Source organism: Apus apus, chromosome 6, assembly GCF_020740795.1.
Source record: "Apus apus isolate bApuApu2 chromosome 6, bApuApu2.pri.cur, whole genome shotgun sequence".
Classification (NCBI taxonomy): Eukaryota; Metazoa; Chordata; class Aves; order Apodiformes; family Apodidae; genus Apus; species Apus apus.
The window spans coordinates 6,689,251-6,708,165 of NC_067287.1; the positions used below are offsets into that span (position 1 = coordinate 6,689,251).

An 18,915-nucleotide genomic window follows, 5' to 3' on the forward strand; every position below is an offset into this window, starting at 1 on the left:
GCTGCAAAGGGAATGGAGGTGCAGCTGCATTCAGCCACAGCTGTATCGTGCTGCTTGGTCCATTACAAGTAAGAAAGTCTGTTATCCCAAGGTAATCCCATGGCTGGGATTTAAATATCATCTCCAGAAAAGGCAGTTCCAAGAACCACTCCTAGCTGGGGTTTCTCAGAGTTTTTTTGGTGGGGGAGGCACACAAAACAGCCCAAAATGCTGCCTGTCCAAAAGTCCATGCTAAAGAGGATGACCATGAGCCATCAGCCAGATTAAACAGCAACTAGGGAACTGCACAGAGACTTCTGAAACAAAGGAAGAAATTAGCTTGAAAAGGGGGGGGTGAGGGGGAGAAGAAGAAAAAAAAAAAAGGCCAAACATTTATTTTCTTATAACAAAGGGAGAGAGCAACACTGCAGATCTCACCCCAGGGAGCAGATGTCATGGGGCAGGTGGGTGTACACAGGCACAGCATCCAAATCCCATGGGAGGGGACTCTGCGCAGTTGGGGATTGGCGGATACAAGGTTGGGGAGGGGAGGGTGTGTATTTTTGTGGCAGGGGGAATGGTTAGAAACTTGTTGAGCTTTGTTACAGAAAGGTGTTTATAAATTTATACTAAGCATATTGTAGCTCATCTGGTGCATTGCTGACACCGGTCTGGAACACGCAGTTCACTGATTGCTGGTTAATTACATCCCATTAATAAATCAATGAAGCGCTTTGATCCTGATGTGATTTATATCAGATTATTTAAGCAGCTTTTCACTGCAGCAAGCAGGCATCATAGCATTCCCTGCCTGTCTTCCTGAAAAATTGAGAAATTTAATAATGCCCACAAAGTTTTGCTCTCAAACATGTTATCACTAATCCAGCCACTTGAAGGAGATTGATTGGTTCATCAACTGACCATGGAATAAAGGACATCCCATGATTGTAAAGGGAGTAAAACACCTCTGCTTGAGAAAAATAAGGCCATGTTGACTTTAAGCAAGCCTGACCACTCTGAAATTACAGTGGCCTTTTAAGGTTTTGGGCAGCTAGTGAGTTTTAATAAGAAGTTTATTATTTTATCAATTAAAAAACTTAGGTTAGCATAAACAGAGGGCTGACCACAGGCAGTCTCCACTCTCTCAGTCTGCTCACTGAACTATTCTTCCCCCAAAGCAGACAGGAACTCACAACAGCACAGAAAACTACTGGCAGGCCAAGGAGCAGGAGGACAATTGCTACAACAGCCACAGTTAGCAACTCACAATTTGTTATTTTGGATTTTATTGTTATTTTTCTGCTGCTTACCCTGCTTTTCTGTAATTCCACTGCACTTAGCTAAACTCTACACAATGCACCGGAGAGAAACTCTCTGCTAACTGATCCCCATAACCAGCATGTGTTGCCAAAGCTGAGTTTAGAGAAATGGGAGAAAAAACAATCTAAAGAAAATATTGGAAGAGTGACAATTACATTCCTTTTTATCGATGACCCCGAGCATGGAAAGGTGCTGACAAACATCTTTCTTCCCACGCCATCACAGCCCTGGGCACAGTACATCCTACGCAACCACTAACCTTTATCTCACCGTTTTGCCTCTTTTCCCAACCGATGCCAAGTTTCACAGGGAGAGGAGGGGAAGATCCAGGCAAGAACAAGTAGAGAGTGGGGCTTGGGTTAGCAGTGCCAGGGCAAAAAAAAGAAAAGGGATTGAAGCTCTTGGAAGCCCTCACTCTTTTACTTTCTTCTAAAGTACAAAAAAACTAGGTGGTTTCATTAAAATTAAGGAACAAAAAAATAATAAAATATTAAAGCCATTTGAGCATGATCTCTTTCTGGAAAGAAGATTCACAGAGGAGTCTGTATGCAGGAGACATGGAGCCCAATCTGAACAGAGAAAAACCAACTGGCAAAATATATTCCCTGGAAGGTAAAAGTATTTATTCATTCTCTGGCCCTTCTGTCTGATGTTAAATTTATGAGCTTTTATGTTCTGTTGTATTTTCGGCGTTCAGCTCAGAAAACCACAGTTGTGGCACAGAATGAAAAAACCCCACAAAGTCAAAAAGCAGAAAAAGAGATTTAACTGTCTGCTCTTAATTTCTTTCTTCTCTCTTGGATAAATCTTTGATTCAGACTGAACAGCTCAGCTGCTCTTCAGGGAGAGCAGGGGAGATGCACACCTCCTAAAACCTCTGCAAGCTCCAGGGCTGTCACCACAGCCCAGTGCAAACACATCCCAAGCCCAGGGCCCAGTGACAGGGATGGTGTCTGCCCCATGCCCAGCCCACCAGAGAACCTGCAAGCAACAGAAATAGGGTTTCTCCAGAGCCTCTCAACTGCCTGTGCTGCTGCCATCCATAAATGCCCACATTGGTTCTGTACCAAAACACATCAACTCCATCTGATCCATCTTCTAGAGCTGCAAAGTGCTGAGCCCCAGTATGTGACTGTGTGGTGGTGGAAATTATTCCATTTTTGAGCTACCACACACACCCCAAAAAAAAACGTTTTTGATGAGGCCAGGCAGGTCTGCCAAACAAAATCTGTCTAAAAATCTTCTCAAATTAAAACAAACCTCCCTACTTTATTTAGCTTCAGTTGGTCCCTTTCTGTCCAAAAGCTGTGAGCTATCAGCCTCCCCAGAACACAGACCATTAACACAGTCTCTAACAACCTGATAACACCAGTGCTACTAGCCAGCTGTCACCACCACGCCTATTCAGGCTTTCTGTACTGTTCTTGGAAAAAAGCAGAAACACAGTACCTGGGTTTTGTTCTTGAATCAGAAGAATGCAAGGCTAGAACATTATTATTATGTTTAGAAAAATTATACAGGAGCTACACAGTAGATATTTTATCTATCATCCTGCCTGGTTTCTAACTCAAGGGAAATCAGCCAGCTTTAAGAAAAGGCTCCAAGAAGGGTTACAATAAACTGAACAGGAGAAAATGAAGCTCTGAAAATTAAGCTTTAGAAGTTTGTAAACTTCATTTATGGGACTGAACTTCATCCTTCCTCACACACAATTTTATTCTAAGCAGCTGTGATATTTGGGGCAACTCCTTAAACCTTCACCCAAAACCACACATTTTAAGATTTTAAGAAAATGCATTTCTGTTTCATTAATCTATGTAGAACGTAGTACATAGAGAATGTATCTTTTACTTGGGTTTGAGGAGAAACCAGAAATCAGCATCAATATTTAATTTCAATGTCACAAGCAAAATGCTCTTTCAGAGACCTTCTCTTCCAGAGAAATCTTCAGAAACTCTTGCCCAGCAAGAGGAGGGTGGCAACATCAAAACTTGGTTTTAACTTTCAAAACTCCATCCTTATTCTCTTCATCACCTGCACATGGAATAATTTAATTTGGTTTTGTTAAACAATGCATGCTGCTGCCTTCACTTCTGAATAGAATCACTAAAATACTGATTAGCCCTAAGATTTTAAAAGAAAAAAAAGTGTTTAAACAAGACCGAGTATGTACAAGAGGCAGTCAAAAGACTGGATTTCTTTTCTTTCCCCTATTTAATTTTTTTATCTTCTCCTCTTGCAGAAGAACCTCAAGATCAGGTAAGTTTTCTCTCAGTGCTGTATACAGTGCAGTCCAGCTCTTGTTAGAAGATGCTAAACTTGGTGCAGAAGATGCACTTGGCAGCACGGACCGACTGTGAATGAAGCTGGGCCAAGAGCATCCCAGGCGTATGGTACTAACGCCGTGAGGTCTTCACTGCTGGGAAGCAAATGGGAAGCAACAGTTTGGGGCATATTTAAATGTTCCTGACTCTTATGATGTCATCCAGTAACACAGACGATGCCATGAAATCTGCAGTCCTCGAGGTTGGCAGAACAGATGGAGCCTTAACCTTTACTGGAGACTGGTTACACAGCTTCTGCATCTTAAATAATTTATATGCTCTGATCATATGGGAGCTTCAGCTGTGGAAACAGATGATGCTGAAATAAGATCTGATCCAATCTGTTACTGTTCAAAAAGTAGGAAAGGTGAGCAGGTCACCCAGCAGCCCATGGCCCTTAGTGGCATGGGACTTTGAGGCCCAAATACTTATTACAGGTTATTGCATTTAACACGGGTCGGTGTAGGTTTGTGTTGCACCACAGTTGCTTCAGCTAATCGAGTTAACCAATTTTTTATCTAAAACCAAGCAAAAAGTTTTCCCCAATTACAGTTTGGATGCCCTGCTGATGAAAAAGTAGTCAGGCAATCACTGTATATGTATCATACAAAGACCCAAGTAACAAATAGTAGCTTGCTCTTAAGGTGAGAGGCTTACAAATGGGTAACAGTCCTTCTGCAAGGCTGGAGGGGTAAAAAGGATCCCAATTTTAAACACATCAGGAGGAAACTTTGTGCTGATTCTCAAGATGGGTGATGGTACAGGGAGAGCAGGGCTGGGGACACCATGAGCCCCAACACTGGAGGAGAGCTACCACATAAGGGTGCAGATCCACACAGAGCAGCGGAGCAAGAGGACGCAAGTGAGGATGCAGCACAAGTCAACTTCAGAAATACCCATAACATCCCATATTTAGCATGCCTTTTTAGACAGCTGAGGCAGTCTGAAAGCTCCCCCAAAACCACTTAGGAGAAACATATTAAAGTAAACCAGCCCGGATTCAGGACTGTTTTATAAAAGCTGATTCATGAACAGACCAAATATTGCTGTTCTGGGATGCCCAACGAAGAGCTGGGCAGATGGTCAGGGGTGGCAGCAGCTTCACTCATCTGAATTTAATCCATCACCACCACTCTGTCAGTCACGTGTGTTTCACTTACTCACTTGTTTGGTTCACACAAGGCATCCAAAAAAAGCCCGCTGAACAAGATGTACAGCTCATATTTACTATTGAACCCTGCCAGCATTCCTGCTTGAATTTTTTTAAAAAAAAAGCTTGGAGAAATAAATTTGCTCTTGGCAGAGAGAACTTCTGCCAGGTTTTCCATTCTAAGTGTGCTTTAATCACATTGCCACTAAAACTTCTCAAAAAGCAGCATTTAATGCAAACAAACAGATGCATAACTGCCGAATGTCACTGGGATTGTTAACACATGTCATCACCAAGTTTTAACAGCAAAACTGAAAAAATATAATTAAAATTGAGAGTTATGACAGGGAAATAGGGTCGCTACAGAAGTCCAGCTTCCAGAAGCACAATCTTCCCAGCAGAGGAGTTCTCACACATAAAGCCAGTGTTGGGGCCCCCCCTGCAGCCCCACGCCCAGGCTGCTCTCACACCCCTTCAGCACCCTCCTGCCCTCCCATCTCTCACACTCACCACCTCTGCTGCAGGGACAGACACTTCTCAGACAGCTGACACAACAGAAAACCCTTTAAAATTTATAGAGGGGGGGGGGGGAAAGTTTCCATTGCATTGGTTATCTGGGTTGCTTCATTGAGCAAGTCACCCAACCTGACCCACAGAGAGTGGAGCAATGGGTGGTGGAAACCTCTCCCCAGAGCAGGACACAGCTCTGCTAGTCCACTCTGTCAGCTCCTGCATGAATACACCCACCTAAACAAGATCCAAGTTATCAGCAGAGGCAGCTTCTCAGGAGGATAACTCCCCTTACAGCAGGTGCTGCTCGTACAAATGAAAAGAGCCAAAGAAGAAGAATTTGGGAAGATTCACTGGGGATGCAGTCAAAGAGATCACAGAAACCAGATCCTTTCACCCAGCCAGATTCATGCTGCAAAATACCCACACCAACATCATGATTCCTATTTCTAAGAATAAAGCTGAATAAAATGAACGATTTCTCCCTCTACTTTCCACAGGAAAGCAAAGCAAAGAGCCTGTCTAAACTTTCTTCCCTTCCTTAATGAAACTCTTATTGATTTTTTATCCTTGTGAATCGTTGCCTTGGAGCAATTTCTTTTAGCTGCAGGTTCTCACATTTAATTTGTATGTATGCTTAAGGGAAAGTTTATCAATAGAGTCCGCAGAGAGATACTAAAAGGGCTTTATGAGGAAGTTATGAAATTTTACATATGGCATTTACCAACTTATTAAAAAAAAAAAAAAAGCCAGCCCAGAATAATTCATGACATTAACAATCACCAGTTTCATGTAACATCCTGCACCACCTCCGTGCAGCTGTCAGTGCACAAAGACAACAGAAGTCAGGCTGAATAGATTTATGTTGATAAAGAGTAAAAATAAAAAACCATCACAACAGAAATTCATTCAGACATATCTTCCCCATGCTAATAGTTATCCAAAGGCATGTGCACTTGTCCATAGGATACCAAGACAGTTGCTGGCCTTAAAATATACATTCAGGCCAGGCTTGAAGAAACTGTCAGGATTTGAATAAATAAAGTCCATCCACAGTACTTTATCAGACAGCTAGCTTTTCCAATACCACCAAAGACATAAAAAGAAATCTCTGAGAATAAATTCTTAAGCTAAAATTTCCCAGCTGCTTCAAATGCTATACTGCAATTGAAAAAACCTAACATGCTGTGAACCTTTTTGTTCCCATTCATGCAAAATATGCTAATTTTACTAGTCAACAGAGGAGCAAATTTAGGAGCCAACAGGCATCATCCAGGGTACAGTAATTCAACTAACCATTAGCACAGTTCATAGCTTAGAAAAGGAGACACCTTTTGCTTAAAAGTCAGTATTTTGCATTGTGATTAATATTGTCTAAATGGCACCGTCCACAAGTAAAAACGATTGGCTAGAACTGGTTCCAGAAGACCTGAAAACAAGAATCTTTCACAAAGAGGATCTTTCTCCTTTGCTGGAGAAAATAAATTTAAAAATTACACTTTTAGAAAAAGACTGAATGAAGTCTGTTGCTGTATCACTCACCCCCTCAGTCTACCTGTCGTCCTTGAGCAGGAAGGAAGCTTAATGCAAATCATCTTTTTCCCACTTTCTCACATATCTGTGTTTTTCTTAAAGTATCAACTTACTAGTAATATCCTAATGGTGATAAAACCATTGTCCTTAACCATTTGCCAAACTACAGGAACTAACTAGGGCTAACTAGCAAGTACCCATTAAGTACCTACCAGCAGTGATGTTGAACTGAGCCTACAGTGTGCTGCCCACTCAGCTGAGCACAGAGCAGGGGAGAGAAACCACTGTCAGGCACGAGGTTTAAACTGAAGAACAGACTGTGAGAAGGTCAGACTGACAGTCTGAAGTGTGCCAAAGGAAGGAAAGTCCTTGAACTGTACAGGAACAGGCACTGGATGAAGCTGAATGAGGTTACTTTTGTAGGATGCTTATTCCACCACAAAGAGAAGTGGCAACACCAGCAGAGTGAGCAAAAAGATTTTAATGGAGATAAGATTAAAAAAAAAAAAAATCTGTTGCTCATGACAACTAGGGCTTCTACTCCAAAAATGTTTAAAAACTGTAAGAAGTGATATTGGGAGGAGAAAAGGTTAGGGGAATTTTTCAACTCACACCAGTAACAAAATACTGAGATTAAAAGGAAGAACATTTATAAAATCCTACATGAAGCAAACATGAAAAGGTTTCTTCAGCTGCAATATAACTGAGTAATGTAACCTTTCAAGGCAGCAAAAAAAAAAAAAAGGTGATTAGACCATCCCTTGGATTGAAAGTGATTGATTATCACTGCTAATATTGGAATTGAAGGTGACTGTAATGCTTTTTATGTAATTGCTTTATTGAATGCTGCATAGCTATATTTGGTAATATATTCAGAGCACTGCAAGTTTACCATTTCTTTAGCTCCTGACACACTAAGACACGCAGACACATACTTGCAATGTATTTATCCCAATTATATTGTATTAAACCACACATACTAAGGTTAGATCCTGACCTTTCAGTTAAGGTCTATGGGGAATCTCCTGCTTGCAGAATCATCTGATAGATTTGAGTACCAGCAACTTTCCATCCTCAGCATCTGTTCACTGGTTTATTCCATAAACTGTATCAAAATACCTTAAATGTGATTTGAGGCCCTGTGGGCTGTAATAATTAAATCATTTTGAGGACACTGAAAGCTGGCTCATCTATTTAAAAAAAATCAATCATGGACAAGTAAATCACAGTGAAGAAGATTAAGAAGTAATTTTTTTAATTATTTTTTTTTAATACTGGAGTACATTAAAACTTTAAAACATCTATGAGTAAAGCAGGGATTTTGTTTGCTTGTTTTTTATGTTTGGTTTTATTCAAAAAAGCAGCCTTCAATATTTAAATGGAACTGCACAGAATTACATTTTCTCACCTGCTTTTCAGCTTATTTGATTTCTTATTCCCTGGTGTCACTCCCTGCTTTTTTTGGAGAGAGTCCTAGCAAAGGTCAGTAGTCAATTAGCCATCAATAAATACCTAACGTGAGAGTGAAAATTTCAGGCTGCCTGAGCTCCCATTACTAAACCAAGCAACATGTTTGAAAGCTGGTAACAAAAAAGCCTAAAGTACTTTAGAGTGTTCCAAACATAAATATAATGTTACCTTTAAAGCAGTGAGTATGAAAAATATCAAAGAAGGTGTGTAATACCAAGCTCTATCACCTATTGCACACGTATATTGACTTAAGTAAGACACGCTCACTTATCTACAAAGCAAAAATTGGGGTGTAAGTACTGTATTTTTCAAGATCCTTAGGGCACAATAACATTACTGTCATTGTTTACTCTGACTTCCTTGTCTGTCATCTGATTCTTCTCCAAGCCTTCAAACCATTTCCATTTCTGCCACTGCACCTGTGTCCTCGGTTAGATGGCAACGCAATTACACCCAGCTGAGACATCAATACATGAAAAAAATAATGCACAAAGATGCACACACAGAGACACTAACGTGTAAGTGACATATTGAACACTCGGACTAGAATCATAGAATCACAGAATGGTTAAGGTTAGAAGGGACCTTAAAGATCTTCAGGTTCCAACCCCCCTGCTATGAGCAGGGACACCTCCCACTAGACCAGGCTGCACAAGCCTCATCCAACCTGGCCTTGAACACCTCCAGGGAGGAGACTTGCACAACCTCCCTGGGCAATCTGCTCCAGTGCCTCACTGCCCTCATGGTGAAGAATTTCTTCCCGATGTCTAACCTAAACCATTACCCCTTGTCCTATCACTCTACGCCCTTGTAAAAAGCCCCTCCCCAGCTTTCCTGTAGCCCCTTCAGGTACTGGAAGGTGCTCCAAGGTCTCCCCGGAGCCTTCTCTTCTCCAGCCAGAATGGCCCCAACTCCCTCAGCCTGTCTTCATAGCAGAGCTGCTCCAGCCCTTTGACAATCTTCATGGCACTTCTCCGGACCCTCTCCAACAGCTCCATGTCTTTCCTGTGATGAGGGCTCCAGAGCTGTATGCACTACTCCAGGATTACTCCAGACTGACCATACGACTTTCATCTCAGTGTTACATGGACAGGGATATACTTGGCTTTTGTTTTAATTTTTGCACACTGTTTCATGTTTGGAGCCAATTCTAAAAGTAAGGTTTTCCCAGCGCTTTGCAGAGGAATGCACAAGCTAGAGGATTGATATTTCCTGAAGAGAAAAGTACTAATAGTGAAGGTTTGGATAAACCCTCATTATCAGATTTCTACAACTTCAAAACAAATGCATGTTGGCTGCCTGGAAAGCACAGCCACAACTTCACCAGCTCACGGCTGACTGAATAAAGCTACATTCAGCAACACACAGCTGCAGAATCACAAATGCTCACATTAACAATGCTTTAAATCAACGTACAACTATACCTGGGTTATGAAATATCTGTCAGTTGAAAAACAGATGTACTGAATTAGTTTAACTGAAAATATTGAAAGCTTAGATAAATTACTTATTCTAGCCATACAGTGTACATACTTCACACACAAAGCTGCAGTCAATTCTTTGAAATTCATTTTTACTTCTGCTTGGATTCAGCGTTACTTTATTAATACAAGCAAGAATATTAAGGGAACGACAATAAAAACTTGATGCAAGCACTACCTTATGTGCACCATATTTAATAAAAGAACTTCTGAAAAGTTCCCGGTGTTTTATCATTACAGCCTCCTTTTAATCCTTGTCTATAAAAACTCCACTTCCATACTCCATCCAGGCAGGTGCTTCAAAACTATGCAGCTAATACAAAGATATAATAATTTTTCTATATCTAGTGTTTTCAAAAGCTAAAAGAAAAGTGCTTATTTTGCTTAAAAGCAACTAGGTGATATAAATCAATTTTACTAATGGGTCAAAGGATTTTAAAGATGTCATGAGTACTGAATTTATTTTTGTCTTCAGCAGCTTCAAACTTGTAAAATTTAAGGTTATAAATGTCATACTGCAGAGAAGAAAAACATGCCTCACACATAGGTGGACCTTTTTAAACTACTGATATTTGAAGGTCTTTGGGTCTCAGGAGTGACAGAATAAACCCAAGAGGACACCAATCACTGTAAAAGCTCAGATGACAACACAATGAACACCAGATATCCTGTCGCCCTGTGTTTAATGACATGGCTGGCACCACCAGCCATGTTCCATCCTTTTGTTGACCTATTCAATAGGTCACTAAAGTCCTCATAAAGACTTATTCAAGTACCTACCTCACATATCTAATTTTTTAAGCGTAACAAAAATGCAATACTTTAAATGTCAGGATTGTTCAGCAAGTCATAAGGTGTGAACTAGTCTTGCAAATAAAGCGTAGGAACACTTTTAAGGTTGCTGTTGACTGTGCTAGGGAATACGAATCCTTTCATTACCCCTCCACTCTGTGTAGGGTACAAACATAACTCTGAACTTGCTCGCAGTGACTTGGGCTGTGCTGGTGACATCGGCCCCTTGTCAAAGTCTTCCACTGGAAGCTTGACAGCATTGCTTTATAAAGAGACACAAAAAGCTTTTAAAACAGATCCTGTGGAATACAGTGAGGGAAAAGAAAACTACACATCAACAAGCAGGCAAAACCAAGCAGCAAATACTTTGGCTTCAGAGACACAAGACTGGTTTGCTGGGACTCTCCCCCCCGGGCACGCAGACTGCGGCACGGCAGCGACGTGGGCACCACGTTCATTCAAGGCGTTCGGCCGGCTCCTCTTTGAACATATGCCCTTTCAAGTGAAATTAATCACTCTCTTTATCACTCCTGCAGCATCTGGAGCCATAATCATTACCCAACTGCTGAGAAAGAAATGAAACCACTAATCGCAGGGGGAGTAAGGCTTAACGTTTAGAGCAGGGAAGTTTTTATTAAGTTCTCATTTGAAAAGTGATTTTTCATGGCTAGCCTTCCAGGACATACCACACAAAAGCTGGATATTCTTCAGCAACTGTCTACAACACATCCCCCTGCACACAGAACCAAGATATTTAGAATGGCTATAATGAGTTTTTAACATGCTTTTCCAAATTTAGCTCTGTAATCCCAAATTGCAGTTACACGTGAGTATCTCACGGAGATACATTTAACCATAAACTTTACAAGGTCTCTAGATGGAACTGCAGAAGTCTCCACACTGGCAGGCACCAGGCAACAGTAAGGACCAGATCCTGCCTCTGGGTTCACATGCAACACTCCTGCTGATCACAGCAGGAATTCCCTTTACAAACTGAAGCTCATCTATTCAGAACTACTAGAATACAATGAAATGCCCACTTAATATATCAACTAGCTGAGGGTGATTAAGATAAACCATAACACTATGTAAATAACCTGGATTGCCACAAAATATCCCCCGTCCCTTCCAACTTCACTATTCCTCATTTCTGGCCGTTACTATAGAATTATTTTTTTAAAGAAAAAATGAAGTTTAAGTGGATTACAGCAGGACATTCCCCATATATACCAGGGGGAAAAAATATCCAGGGAAATACAGGTATCAGTGGGCAGACTACCTAAAACTCCAAGTCCCTAGAAAGAGTCAGCTGTAATATCTGTATAGTAAGAGCAACAATATGCGTCTTAGAGATTTCTAATACTGTTTTGTGTGTTTTCACCCACAAGAATTCTGGTCTACACATGAGCTGAGGAAGTGATTACTCCTATGTACTGAAATTGTTCAAGTAAGTGGCAAAGTGAAACTCTTATTCTAACTAACTTAAGCTGTAATTATTAAAAAAAAAACAAACAGAACCAACCTGCAGGGTTCTGAACAAGGGCAGCAGAATAATTAAATCCAGAACTCCTCTGAAACAGCCTGAAAATGTGATCATCCATTTTTAATGCTCTGCCTATACCTAAGAACAGAACTCTCCAACAGCTGCATTCAATTAAAAAATATTAACCCCAAGGAAAAAGTACAAAAACATCTCCATCTGTTTCTCTTGCCACTCACGGTACTTCTTTTGTGAGTGAAATATGTACAATACCATCCCACAAAGTTGAATGAAAAGAGCCACAATTCCAGTAAAAAGGTACCTTCTCTTTCTCTCTCTCTTTTTTTTTTTAACTAGCAATTTAAGATAAGCCACTTTTGCAGATTTTCCTGTAACCTGCAGCTCTGTTCCCATAGTAACTACTGAGGAAAGAAAAGGATAAGACGCCTAACTTATACTTTTCCCAATGCCAACAAAAACCAGGAAAAAAGCACCTTATTCTCAAAAACTATTATTCTCAGGAAGGGAAGAGGGACATTACAATATTAGTGTGACTCTCCTGTGTAATCTAGTTTAAACCACCACCTAGTGAACATTTGATGTCAGTTAGACAAAGATATTTGGTAAAGTGTGTAGCCTTTTCAGAAAAGAACCATTTAAATAGTTTTGCAAGGACAACAATAACAAATTATGAGGTACATTCTGTAAAAGCTTACAGCTGAACTCAGCAAGCAGAGCTGTCTCTACTGCCACGTTTCTGCACCGTCCTCATCTCCACAGAGGAACCAGAACCTGCCTTTTATCTCCAAGCGTATAAGGTGTTTATTTTGACATATACATTTGAGTGATTTCAGCTCCTCCTCTGCTTGCTGTTTTTATTTGACTGATAAACTATGCTTCCCATATTGCCTGCTGCAGTGCATTTCTCTAGGAAAAACACCAAAGCCAGCGATTCTTTATTCAAGCAGTGCCACCTAAAACATCCCACTGGTGTCTTCGAGTCCCTCCAGGAAAGCAGAGCTATAAGAACATGGCGGGTTTTACAGACAAGGAAAAAGGGCACCAGTTTAAGAACTGCTGCATCTCTGAGTGTGCCCCCCCGACCATACTGCCTCCAGAAAGAATTCTGATGTCTCCAAAACTGGATGGCAGTCTCTGGGCCAACATGGCAGGTCCCTCAGCCATGCCCCACACTGAGTTTTTAGGCCTGTGAATGAAGGATAAATCCAGAAGCTATGCTGGACATGAGCCAGGTGGGTATGCAATGGGCTGCTGTGGCACATTTATCCAACACAGCAGCAGACCTCCGGCACCTGGAGGACAAACTAAGCTGGAAGATGAGCTTCCAGCATAGGAAAGGTTCTTCAGGAGAGAGGGAGCTCTTCTCACATACATTTGTCCAGTCCTCTGACAACCTCATCAGAAGTTACAGCCTGAGGACACAAGGTCTCCATCAACTTTGAAATGTCTCACCCAGCTAAATATTATTGATACCACGGCTGCAAAGGGTTATAAAGTAGGGCAACGGATGCATCTCCACAACTCCAAGACAAGTTTGGATTCAACTGTTGAGGAAACAACACCAAATGAGGAACTGGAACAATAAGGGTGAAGTAGCACATCCAGATGGAATAAACTTCAGAGGTGTGTGGAACAGAAAAATTAAGATGTGCATAGGAAAGGTAAGGATTAATGAGGAGAGAAAAGCAAGTATTTAGCCACCTGAAACAACTGCACTCCTGTCTGAGGAAATACGAGCTTAGCTTTGAAGCCACCCTTGTATTTTCTCAAATACCAGTGACTGATATCAGCCAGCACACTAAGTTTTGCAAAGCAATTTTATTTACTAAGTTTCAAGTCTTGTTGCTTTTTTTAGAAGTTTTGCAAAAATTATAGTATAATTTATATTGTCCCACAAAACAGTATTTGTAGAGAATTATTTTAGACCAAATTAGAAGTAATTTTAAAGTACCATTTATATTTTAAATCACTTTTTTGTATTTTAAATCACTTTTTTTAATGGTTACTTAATGAAACTATAGCAACAGATTAAAACCAAGTAAACTACTTCAAATTACACTGTTTGTTACAAAATATTCAGAAAGAGCACCACATGTCATTCTGAGACATTTTAAGACAGGCATTTCTAATTAAAATTGTAAAATATCAGTGGGTATCATCTCAACTGAGATTTGATACAACTCTGAGAAACAACGCTTAGAAAAGACTTAGTTTGACAAGCCAGTTCAAAGAGGATATGTTTACTAACAGGAGTCCAGAATAGCCTGGTATCCTTAATTCATACATACATTTAGAAGCAACTACCAAAAGAGTTCATGAAAGAACAGTTTGGCTCAAGTACAAAGAAAGGTATAAAATGATCACGAAAAAAGTTAAAGGTGAAAATAAGAAGGCTTCTCATTCTAGAACAACTTTTCAATCATCAAGTTGATGGCAACAATCTGACTAGTTTTAGAATGGAATTTAGTAGTTATTTAATTTTTTATTAATTGCTGCTGCTGCCAGTATGACAGGATTGCAATCTGTAACCCAAGAGAGCCAGTGCAGTCCTAAATTCTCAACAGAGTGATGAACCTTCAAATCATTCTGAATTTGATTAAATCAAGGCTAAATTTCCAGTTCAGAGTTTAAATATTTAAAATTCCATCCACCAAGATAGCATAACAATCTACAACTGAAACACCTGCCAGAAAATAAGAAGTTTGGAAACATCCGAGAGTCTGAGAAATATCTTAAAACTTCCAGATATCACACAAAGACATTTGCAATTTATTAATTAATTCTCCTGTCAAATTAAAAAAAAACAAAATCTACACTTATTCTGGAATAGGTTATCATTCCTCACCTTGTGGAGCTTTTTGAAATACACCACTTGTTGCATGGTTGACTTTGAATCTCTCTGCAGTAGGTTTGAGCTCCACTGTACTTTGAAGCTCTGGACTCTTTTTCACATCTGGTGTACATACGTAAAGGTTGGTCTTTTAAGACCTAAGGTCTTAAAAGGAAGGTAATTCCAAACCAGCATTTGACCTTCCTGAAATTAAGAGCTTGAGAAAGGGCATTTCATGGCAGTACTATCTAAGAACAGAGAACAAAAGATCTTTTTCATCTTAGCCGTAACTGGGTGATCCACACTCATGAGTAGTTCAAAAGTTCCTCCATGTTAGAAGTTGTTCTGTGAAAAGTTCATATCATACCCTGTCCATTACAGATTGTTTCTCAAGAAAGACTAATGATCAAAACCAATTTGCTAACCCTATTTTAAGAAGTACTTTCAAATTTGAGTAGTAACATTGAACTAAAGGTTTTTTATGGGCTCCTGGGGCAAGAAAACTGAGGGCTCACCAGACCTCACTCCCAGAAGCCCACAAACACCAGAAAATTTATGGTTCTTTCCTGAGATTCCACCTCTGCTGTGATCAGCAGTATTACAAATCCATTTCCCAGCACCTTCAGTGCTCTTCCCTTTGTAACAGGGAGCATGTCCCTGCTGGGTTAATTCCCCATCTCAGTTCATTTATTTTGAGAGAATTACAGGTGGACAACCCACTGGGACACCACATCTGGGTTTCTTATAGTCTACTTTCTCCCTCCTTTAGCACACAGAATAGTATTTCCATGTGAAATTTAAATATTGCCTTTATTAGCTACATCACTGTTTCAGCTCTGAGAGCCACCTTTATGGGATATGTCCCTTATCCCTTCCATTTCTTTTAGGATTTTGGGGGAAATAGCACACAGATGGTTCCTGAGGTTTATGGAGAAGCTAAAGACACCAATAGTGATGGTGAGGCTGCAACCTGCCCATGCAGCAACTGCAGGTGTCTCTAGGAACAGTTATGTTTTCAACATTTTGTAGTCCTAATTATCAACCCTTGTCCTGTAAAGCACTCAAAATATTTATTGTGTTGCACATATTTTAGCCTTAATTTAAGCGTAGACTTCAGAACTAAATTTTAGAGCTTCACCAAAAAATAAATTACATGTTGAGGATTCTAGTGTGTATTAATATTCTAGTCACAGTCTTAAAGGCTTGAATGGCCATCATTAAAAGACAGACAATACTTGCATCACAGAGAATCCAGGCACTTTTAGGACTATTCAAGAGCTGAAGAAAATCAACATCGTGAAATATGCAAATTGCTAATTAGTTATTGCATTAAACACTATTAATTTACAAGGATTTAGATCCAATTAAATATTCTCAAGATTGTATCACTAAAACTGCTCTGTTAGTTAGCAAGTGTTTGAAAATAATTCCACTATTTGAGGCTGCTGAGTAATTTAATTGGTATAATTATTGCTTTCATGTTTAGACTGGTGGTCACAAAGTAAGTATCTAACAAGACATGCCTTGAAACCAAAAGATCCAGCAATCAGATATTTAGACATTATTATATTATCTCTAGAAACCAAAAGCTAAAAATAAATCATTTTAGCATAGACCAGAAATAAGCAAAATGCAAGTTCTAGCCCTCTGAATAGCTGAGGGAAGAGTATGTACAACCTACCTCCCACTGGCAGGTTATTACATTTTGGAAATACAGAATCTAGGTTTTCTGTAGATGCAGTGATTTCAATACCATTGCTTTCACCTTGACCAAGACCACCAAGCCCAGCATGAAAATGGATGAGTCTTCATTAGATAGAGCCAAAGACTCAGCTGCAAGACAGCCCATTTTATAAACTTCTGTGCTGATATGATGCTTTCCCCACCTCTGCCTCCCATCCATATTAAGGAAGAACCTCTGGATCTCGATGTGCTAGGAAAATTTACTTTAGTACATAAAAAATCATTCAGAATGGATTTGCTCAGTTCTGACATTAAAGGCTGCTTCGTTTTGGGTTCACTGTACTGTGCTTTCATTTAACCTTTTTTTTTTTAAATTGAGCACAGATGTCCTTAAGCTACGGGATGATGATCATTATTATTATTATTATTATTATTGTTATTGTTATTGTTATACAAGCCACAGATTTCATTAAGCCATGATCTCCATGACCTACATCTCAAAGCTATTTTGTTATTAATATCCTGATGCAGCAGGTTATGCTACCCTTCTTCCTCTCTGGATCCACCTGCTCCATTCAACTTGCCAGCCCTCTCTTCCCAAAGTATTTCCCTGTAATCTTTGAAAGAAAGATGCACCTTTGTGATTAACCATACCTGAAAAATTATTTCAAACAAAACACAAAAAATGCCTACAAAAGCAAACCGTATATGCTACCCTGTCAGCAGACTGCTATTTACTGCTCATTTCAAGGTCACTGCATTATTGTGTTGAAATCCATGCTTTCAAATGCCTCAAATTAAATCTGCAACACCTACAGACCTATCAAAAGAAAGTCATTAGTTTATTTCCTATGTCCTGACACTGCAAAATCTAAAATTCCTTTTTACCAAAATTTTCCCCCCCAAAAAAGTATCCATTCAAACTATTAATAGAGATCTCAACCCATTGTGTTGTTTCAAGAGACCAAGAATCAGGATTTAGAAATGTTGCTCCTTCATTACTACTGCAGAGCCTTTCAAATAATACTATGTATCTTAGCAAAAGTATGGTGAACATACTATTCATTTCAACCTAGAACTAAACATCTGTGGTTTAGTTTTAACTTTTACCTAATTATCAACAAAATACTCCAATGAAAAAACTAAAATCTTGTTTACAAATATAAAAATATTTAACTAGAATGAAAAAAAAGAAAAATCTTTGGTTTGGCCACACAGGACCACACATGTGGCTCAAACTCCCAAGTTATTTTCATTCAGTAAACATTGCACTCTAAGTTGTTTTCTACCTTTAGTCACCACCTAAACAGAGAAAGTGCATCCAAATCCTGTTAGGATTTAAGGTTTTTAAAATGAGGAGTCACAAGAACTGACAATTTTCTTCTGCACCTGGAAGGCAGACGCTCATCACGGGGCATTCAGAGCCCAGCAGCCCACCTTCCAGGCAAACCTGTGCACCACCCTTTTATAGTTCTAAATACATATGCCTCAGATGCCTTTGGAGCATCGATAACTCTTCATTGTCAGCTGGCATCATCAAGTCATATTAAATTTTTATGACTTCCAATGCACATCCCTGAAGACCAATGGCACACTGCAATACACTTCAGAACTGAAGAGAAGACAGATAGCATTGAAAGGTCTAATTTGTCTTAAGAAAACAACTCTGCCTCTCAAAGCCTGTTCAAAAATCACGTAAATAACTGTGCAGTGGAGAAAGAGTTTATATTATTGTTTATTTCCTCTCCATTTTCCGTGCAAGACATTGTGAAAAAAAAAAAAAAGTCTCTAGAAATATAGGATTAGACTGTACTTAACCAGTACTTCACCAGCGCTCAGCCTCTCATCCCAGTGGTCAGGGTGAGAAGCTTGTGCTGTTCCTAGGAGGACTGGAGCCCTCCCAGAATTATTGTTTCCTTATTCAGCTAATCCAGTCTCTTACCTTGTATAGAACTATAATTAATGAAGAAAAATAAATAAAACCAAAACCCACAAAAAACAACAAAACAGAAAAAAAAATCTCTAAAATCGGGGGGGGATTATATATTATTTTTCTGTCAAGTTTAATGGCTCAGTAGCTCAGTCATAAAAGGCCAAATCTCAAAGAGATCCTGGGCAATGAAACCTCTGGTTCAGTCGTGCATTTTTTACTAAGTACTTTGAGTAAACATTTCCCCAATTTGTCAGTCTTTCCACTTCATTGAACACTTTGTTGTTGTGCTGTGCTACAAAATAAGCATCATGTCATGCTTTATTTTATGTGTTTGTATCACACCATCTCTGATCTATCTTCTCTCTAAGTGTTATCAATGTTTCCACAAATTGTCCAAAAGTTGTGAGTG

General features: G+C 39.6%; 1 protein-coding gene across 1 annotated transcript in view; it reads right to left on the reverse strand.

Moving 5' to 3' along the window:
* THSD7B (thrombospondin type 1 domain containing 7B) overlaps nucleotides 1-18,915 on the reverse strand; it is a 326,234-nt gene that overhangs the window by 248,087 nt on the left and 59,232 nt on the right. The window lies entirely within an intron of this gene.